The sequence below is a fragment of the Solanum pennellii genome, chromosome 6 (assembly GCF_001406875.1).
Source record: "Solanum pennellii chromosome 6, SPENNV200".
NCBI classification, from domain to species: Eukaryota; Viridiplantae; Streptophyta; class Magnoliopsida; order Solanales; family Solanaceae; genus Solanum; species Solanum pennellii.
The window spans coordinates 44520229-44528928 of record NC_028642.1 but is presented as its reverse complement, the minus strand read 5'-3'; positions in this window follow the sequence as shown (position 1 = coordinate 44528928).

The window sequence follows — 8700 nt, the reverse complement described above, 5'->3', positions numbered from 1 at the left end:
GATTAGTGGAGGAGTTGAAAATCATGTGCAACATGTCGTGGTTTTACTCTCTTGAGCAAGGAGGTTTCCACGTACACTACTTGTGTTGTGTTATTATTGTTATTTACTTTGCAATATCTTTAGAGTTCAATCAAGAGACCTGGTCCTTGACTGGTAGAGGACGCACGCATTCTACCAAGGTACAAACAATATTTATGCTTGAAAGAGAGGTGAATAGGCTCGCCTTATGAATTTGTTCTTAAAGAAAATATGCATATATGTAAATAGTAATAAAAAATTTTATGTTTATTAGATGACAAAATAACTAATTGATTTTTGCATTATAGTTTGATCGATTTCTACAATAAGCAACCAATACCAACATAGGAAAATGCAACAACTAAATTTGGGAGTTTATTTAAAATCTATAACAAACACTATAGATTCATCGTTCTCAATAGTGTAGTAATTCAAACTCAATTATTAGTTCATCATAATCTTATGTTGGGTTATAAAATTTTAGCAGAATATATAAATATATAACAATCAGTCGACAGAATATATAAATATGTAGCAATCAAGAACGGTGTTGTGAATAATTATTTTTGAACAATTAATTAAGAATGATTAATAATTTTTCACAAGAATATGAAAGGGAAACTTTAAAATTTATTTTTTCACATAGTAAATCCCATTAATCAAACAAGATGTCAGATCGTATACAAAAGAGAAACCATCAAAAATCATATTCAAGCAAGAGGCCATATCAAACACACCAAAAGAACTTGAGGAAAGTATCTTCATATAGATAGATCGAATGATAAAGTTAAAGAAATAAAAAGAGGTTGACCACCAGTGGACGTTCAATTTTTGGATTTAATAATTTGGTAATTGGTTATTAAAAGTAGATATCAAATATAAAAAATTTCAATATTTATTCAGTAATTTGGTATTAAATTTTGGTTTGGTACGATGTACGGTAACACCATATTGAAGTTATAGCCGATTGGATTACAAAGTTAATTAATATTATTTCTCCAATCACTTTTATTTTTTATGTGGAGACACGATATAATAAAAAATGAACAAGTAAGAAAACATCAAGAAAAGAAAATTGACACAACTAAAAGACATTTGTATTTGGATTGTTCATGTTTATTCTGTAACTTTCTCTTTGTACTTGTAGTAATGAGTGATGAATATGTTGATGTATGACCTTCAATAAGTAAATAATTTGATAATCGAAAAATACCAAATACCAAATAGTAGTAATGTCTCATACAAAACTCACACCAGAATACTATAATTCTTAAATTTAATTTCAAATACCATACCAAAAATTGAATTACTGAATATCAAATTACGAAAATTTTTGATTCAATTCGATAATTTGATTTTCGATATTTTATGCACATCCCTACTTTTAGATTGTTTTATATAGTAGTAAAGTAATATTAGTATTCCTTTACTAGTCTCTTTTACCAAAAATAATTTTTTTATTTTTGTTATCAATTTAGAAAATAAAAAACAGTTATTATTCTCTTTTAGTATTATTTTTATCAATTAATAACTACCCAAAATACTAATAGTCAGATAAGATTTTCTGAGATACGATTAATATTAGATAATTTGGTAATGTGAACCTTTAATATATAATTTCTCAAGTAAACTATCAAATTGATAGAGGACAAGTAAAAAAAAGAACTAATAATAAATATGAAAATCTTTACAATGATAGAAATATAACTAATAATAGTTGTGTGAGGCTTTATTGTTTGTTTTGACATTTGAATAATGGGTCCATTTTCATACCTTTTTACCAACCCTTTCCAACTCACCCCCTTTTCTTGTTTTTTCCTCCTAACAAATACTCAATTTTCAACTAAATACATTTAATAAGAAAAATGTACAAAAATAATATATTTTTTGTTAAAATAACTGAAACATTTTAAGCTTATTGTTTGATATTTGTTTATAAAATAAAATTAACTCAAAACACGAGCTAATTTAATTTAGAATATAAATTGATTAGATAATATTATTTCTAATTAATATTATTTATTTATTTAGGTGTCATGTAATAATTAATAAAGGAAAAATTATAAATATACCCTCAAACTATCACAAATGATATGTTAATACCCTTCGTTATACTTTAGGGTTGTATATACCCTAACTATTACTCTTTTGGGTTGTGTATACCCTTAAAATTAACGGGCGCATACATGACTTCATCCCAACCATTTACTCGATTTTATTTATTTATTTAGCTAAAATTAAAAGATTCACCCATTTTTCATAATTTACCCACCCATGGCCCAAATTAAAACACCATAACATTTAAAAAGATTAATAAATAAAAAAAGGAGCCCTCTTCCATTAAATCATAACCCAGAACCTTTTAAATCAAACTAAAGACAAAATTATTCTTCATTATATTTTCATTTGAGATCTATTTTAATTTGTTGTTGAACGGAGTTTGAAATGCTATCACCATTTATTAACAAAACTTCTGGTTTAAAAGTGAGTCTTCAATTGAAACAAAAATTTTGAATTTAAATTGATTCATTGTTATTAAAAGGAGTTGTAAATACTGCCAACATTGATGGACAAAGCTTCGAGAAAAGTGGGTTTCAAATCAACTAAGAAAATTTGAACTTAAATAGATTGGTTGTTGAAATGGGTTAAAAGTACTACCATAATTGACGGATAAAGCTTCAAGCTTTAAATTGAATTTTTATTTTTCTTCAGTTCTGCCATTATGGCGAGCTCCAAGATCTAGCGAAATTGAAGTCTGAGAAAAGTGGTAAACAATACAGTCAACAATGAATAGATTTCAGCAACGGAGAAAAACCAACAAATCAACGACGAGCTTCATCTCCAGCCAAGTGAATTGAACCAAGTGCACCATATTTTTGTGGTTGTTGTTGGAAAGTTTTTTTATTTTAATATTGCTCAGCATTGAAAATATTCTTACAATCTATTTGTGTTGTGAGGATGATTAATTGTTTTTTTTCTTTTTGTAACTTTAAGAAGGATGCATTCATGAGTTTATTCCAGATTAAGTTTTTTTTTTTCTCCTTTTTGTTAAGCAAGGAATCAATGATATTTTCTTACAAAAAAAGATGAAGGGTATTTGATTGTGGGTCAGATGGGTCTTTTAATTATGGGACGGGTTCACAGGGCGAATTGTTAGTTTATAAATTAAAAATAATGGTCAAATGCGTAGTTGATTAGGATTAAGATACGTGTACAAAATGAGGGGGTCGTTAGTGAGAGGAGCATGTATATACCGATAATTGGACGACATGAACTGAGATAGATCCAAAGTATTACGAAGAGCATAGACGTACCATTTAGCAAAGTTTGAGGATAAATTTGTCATTATTTAAAAGTATATGTTGCCACATATTATTATATGTTGTAGCATATGACTCGAATGTTGCTACATACAATCATCAGTAGCAACATATACTTTTAAATAATGATTACCTGAGAGAGTGCTTTTAGATATATTAGATGTTGCCACATATGCAACAAATGTTGTTACATACGAATCATCTGTAGCAACATATACTTTTAAATAATAATTATGTGGGAGAGTGCCTTTAGATATATTAGATGTGGCAACATATGCAACAAATGTTGCTACAGGCGAATCAGCTGTAGCAACATATGACTCAAATGTTGCTACATCCAATCATCTGTCCCAATATACTTTTCACTTAATGATTACGTGGGAGTGTGCTATTAAATAATACCTTTTGTTTAATAATTAGGACTCTTCAGTTCACTCTGTTGAAATATCATGTCATGCAACATTTCAAAATTGTTGGCCTTTATAAGAACACAAGAAGGGGGAGATTTGTCAAAAGTTGTATTTTCTTCTTCTCTTCTTCTTCATTCTCAAAAATGGCTTCAACTAGTTTAAACCTCTTGGAATTCCTCCCGACTGAACTAGTAATTCTTATCGTTGAAAGGGTTGTTTCCTACTCTCTAGAAGATTTGGTTAGTGTTAAATTATGTTCTAGGTTCCTCAATGAAGTTGGTAATGAACGTTTTATATATCAGAAGGTTACATTGGCCAGCTTTCCCGCTGAACCTAAATGGACGACGAATCAACATGCCGTGTCTTTCATGAATATTTGCATAGCATCGGATAACTTAGAAGCCTTATACAGAAAAGACGTGGTAACTTTACTGTTTTTAGTTCTTTTTCACCTTGCATCAATTTATTTGTAATCTTAATGTGTTGTTTCTTTTATACTTCGATTTTTTCAATCGTAATGATCCAACTGCACTGAGAATGATTAAAAAAGCAGTAGAAGGTGGCCACAGTGGTGCAGAGTATGTGCTTGCCGTAATTTCAATCTTTGAAGGCGGTATTTCCATGAGAGAAGGCTTGATGTACATTGTTATCATGAAAAAAAACATGCCAGTAATAGTGAGAAGATGTCGACACCATTGGCGATGCATTTCAAATCGAATGTGGGTGCAAGAACCTAATATTTTGGATGTAAGACCCATTTGTTGCACTGAGCATCAACCCCAACAAAATGCCCGCAGGATTGGTTGGCCTAGAGGAAGTAATGATGAAGACGATATTCGTTGCGAATTGTGTATTTGTGATTTAGAACTAGATTATCTAGTTAAATTTCTTCCGCATACTACTGTGTGGGAATAATTTAATTTAATTTAATTTGTGTTGAAGACGATGTTGATTTTATTGTTTTTTGTATTTATTTTGAATTATGATATAATAAATTATGATCGTACACAACACTCTCCATTGTTATACCTTATTATTATTGATTATTTATGTCTAAATCACTAAAATATAATTCAAATTTCCATTTTTTTCTTTCCTAAATCAATCAATTCGTCTATTAGTGTCTCCTTGATTTTTTATCAATAGCAACATATGCAGTTTCTGTTGTTAAATTTACAACATATAACCAAACTGCTGCAACATATAATTATAACAAATGACTCTTTTGGGGTTTAATTCAATTAAATTGTCACGTAATTCGGTATGTAACACCAATATTTAGTCCTACAACATGTCTAATAAATTATGATCGTTAACAACACTCTCCATTGGATTATAGCAATTATATTTATAAAGACAATCATCTCACTAGTTCATCATACATTGTCCTAGTAAATCCATATGATGATAGTCATATAACACCCTTCTAAATCGTTGTTCCAAATGTTATACCTTATTGTTATTGATTATTTATGTTCTAAATCACTAAAATTTGGTTCAAATTTCCATTTTTTCTTTCCTAAATCGATCAAATCGTTTATTAGTCTCTCCTTGATTTTTCATCTGTAGCAACATATGCAGTTTCTGTTTTTAAATTCGCAACATATAACCAAATTGTTGCAACATATAATTATAAGAAATGACTCTTTTGGGGCTTAATTAAATTAAATTATCACGTAATTCGATATGTAACACCAATATATAGTCCTACAACATGTCTAAGTAATAAATTATGGTCGTTAAGAACACTCTCCATCGGACTATAGCAATTATATTTATAAAGAAAATCATCTCACTAGTTGATCATACATTGTCCTAGTAAATCCATATGATAGTTATATAACACTCTTCTAAATCGTTGTTCCAAATGTTATACCTTTTTATTATTGATTATTTATGTTCTAAATCACTAAAATTTGGTTCAAATTTCCATTTTTTCTTTCCTAAATCGATCAAATCGTCTATTAGTGTCTCCTTGATTTTTCATCTGTAGCAACATATGCAGTTTCTGTTGTTAAATTCGCAACATATAACCAAACTGTTGCAACATATAATTATAACAAATGACTCTTTTTTAAAAGTGGCCCAATGATAGGCAAAGCCCAGTCTTTTTAACAAAAAGTATAATAGGTCCAACCCATTCTAGAATACGTTTTCGTTTTCATTTTTATTTCAAGAATAGGGTTTTCAAATTTTTCATCTTTGCCGCTTCAGTTTTGGCGTCTTTTTTCACTCTCTATCTCTCCTGGGATGTCTTAGATAGGACATGTCGCTTCACATTAAATGTAATGATCTTATTTGATTTTCTGTCAGTCACACCGTTCTATATTTGATTCGCCTTTGGTTAAATCAAATTTCGATACTCCCATGGTACGATGTAAAATGCTATACTAAGTTGAATTTGTGATAATGAAAATGATACTATGTTGAATGTTAAAATGTATTGTAAACATGGAGATCTACTTTTAATGCAAACTTCATGGTTAAATAAAATCCAGGTCGCAGATTTTGGTCTTGTCAACGATATCGTATATGTATGTTTATTTCTAAAATATTTGGAGATTTCATATCTCTTTTTTTAATTAAAATTTATTTCTTTGTGGTAGTTTAGGAAAATTCATGCAACTTCTTTAGATGGAGGGATCGTGAAGATGTTGATATACGATCCAAGTTCATTATTCTCCGATTGGCGAACAAAATTAAGGAGTTGAACACTGTTAATGAAAGTCATATCAAAAGAAGTACCGAATAGGGGATGATGGAGAAGAAAAAGACCAAATGTTGTCGCATCTGGAAGCTAATGTTGTGGTGTTCTTCATTTTTTTCTTGTATTTTTAAGCATTACCAAGAAGAATTTTATAGAGGATACAAAATTATTATGTAGTTGTGTACAACCAATACAATTATCATAGTTGTGAAATTAAATAGACGTAGTTTTGCACTCTTGATCAAATAACAAATTATTATGTAGTCGTGACGGACGAATGTTGCGATATACGCTTCAGCTGTAGCAACATATGACTCAAATATTGCTACATATAATCAGTTGTAGCAACATATGACTCAAATGTTGCTACATAAAATCATCTGTAGAAACCTATGAGTCAAATGTTGCTACATATAATCATATGTAGCAATATATGCCACATGTTGTGACGCACAAATGTTGCTACATATAATCATTTGTAGCAACATATAACTCAAATGTTGCAACATAAAATCATTTGTAGAAACATATGACTCACATGTTGCTACATAAGATCATTTGTAGAAACATATGACTCAAACGTTGCTACATATAATCAGCTGTAGCAATATATGACTCAAATATTGCTACATAAAATCATCTGTAGAAACATATGAGTCAAATGTTGCTATAGATAATCATATGTAGCAACATATGTCACATGTTGTGACGGACGAATGTTGCTACATTTAATCAGTTGTAGAAACATATGACTCATATGTTGCTACATATAATCAACTGTAGCAACATATGACTCAAATGTTGGTACATAAAATCATCTGTCGAAACATATGAGTCAAATGTTGCTACAGATAATCATATGTAGTAACATATGAGTCAAATGTTGCTACATATAATCATATGTAGCAACATATGCCATATATTGTGACGGACGAATGTTGCTACATATAATCAGTTGTAGAAACATATGACTCATATGTTGTTACATATAATCAGTTGTAGCAACATATGACTCAAATGTTGCTACATAAAATCATATGTAGAAACATATGAGTCAAATGTTGCTACAGATAATCATATGTAGCAACATATGAGTCAAAGATTGCTACAGATAATCATATGTAGCAACATATGCCACATGTTGTGAAAGTGAATGTTGCGATATACGCATCAGCTGTGGCAACATACGACTCAAATGTTGTTACATATAATCATTTGTAGCAACATATGGCTCAAATGTTGCTACATATAGCAACATATGTAACCAATGTTGCTATAGGCGAATCAGCTGTAGCGACATATGTCAAATGTTGTGACAGATAAATTGATAAAATAAATATTATCTTTAAAATAAAATAAAATAACACAATTGATAAATTAAACATTGTCTTTATTACAAGCATAATTTCAAGGCTTTAAGATCTGAGATAATATCCCATAAGTCCAAACATATTGCATCTGTTCAATTAGATTGTCACATAACAGTGAACTGGGTGGATGCAATTCTGCCCGACTAATCAAATGCTCAATGAATGCAATGGAATATAACCCGCACACCGATCCACTTGCATTTTGTACCATCGGTTCTATTCGACCATTAAATTCTCATGGTTGAGTGAGCAACTTCTCTGGAAAATGATTCATTATTCCACTCTGCTTCAGCAATTTAGGCAGCAACTCGAAGACAGGTTGTATGAGTGTGAAAAACTTTTCATGTTCCGTAACCACCTGGTTGCAGTCATAAACATTGATCAATCCTCGTGCAAGAGAATCTCGAGAGTCACAAAATGCTTACCCGACGTGTTCATGACTATCAAAATCCTTTTTACATCAATCCAATCCATGCCTCCAGGAGTTGTCCTAATACCCCTGACATAGTCAATCATATCATCATCCCATACAAAGTCATATACTAACTGACTCATGCTTTTACCATCTGACATTGTTGCCTTATCGCTCATTTGATTATATCTATGTAGGAAGTTTGTATAGAAGTTGAGATCAAGGATTCTATCTCTGGATCATAGTTGTCCGGGTATTTCCGATGCCTTTGACACATGAGGTTAAGAATTCGTCAATATACTGAAATAAAAAATAATATTAAATAGTTAGGAAAAGGAGTCACTGAAAAGACATAAGAAATAGTTAATAATATAAAAAGTAGGATTACCCAGTCTTCCCACCAAACTGTTAGGCTTGTCATGTTCCTGAAATCTTGACCGGTAAAAACATGCATGTCGTATTC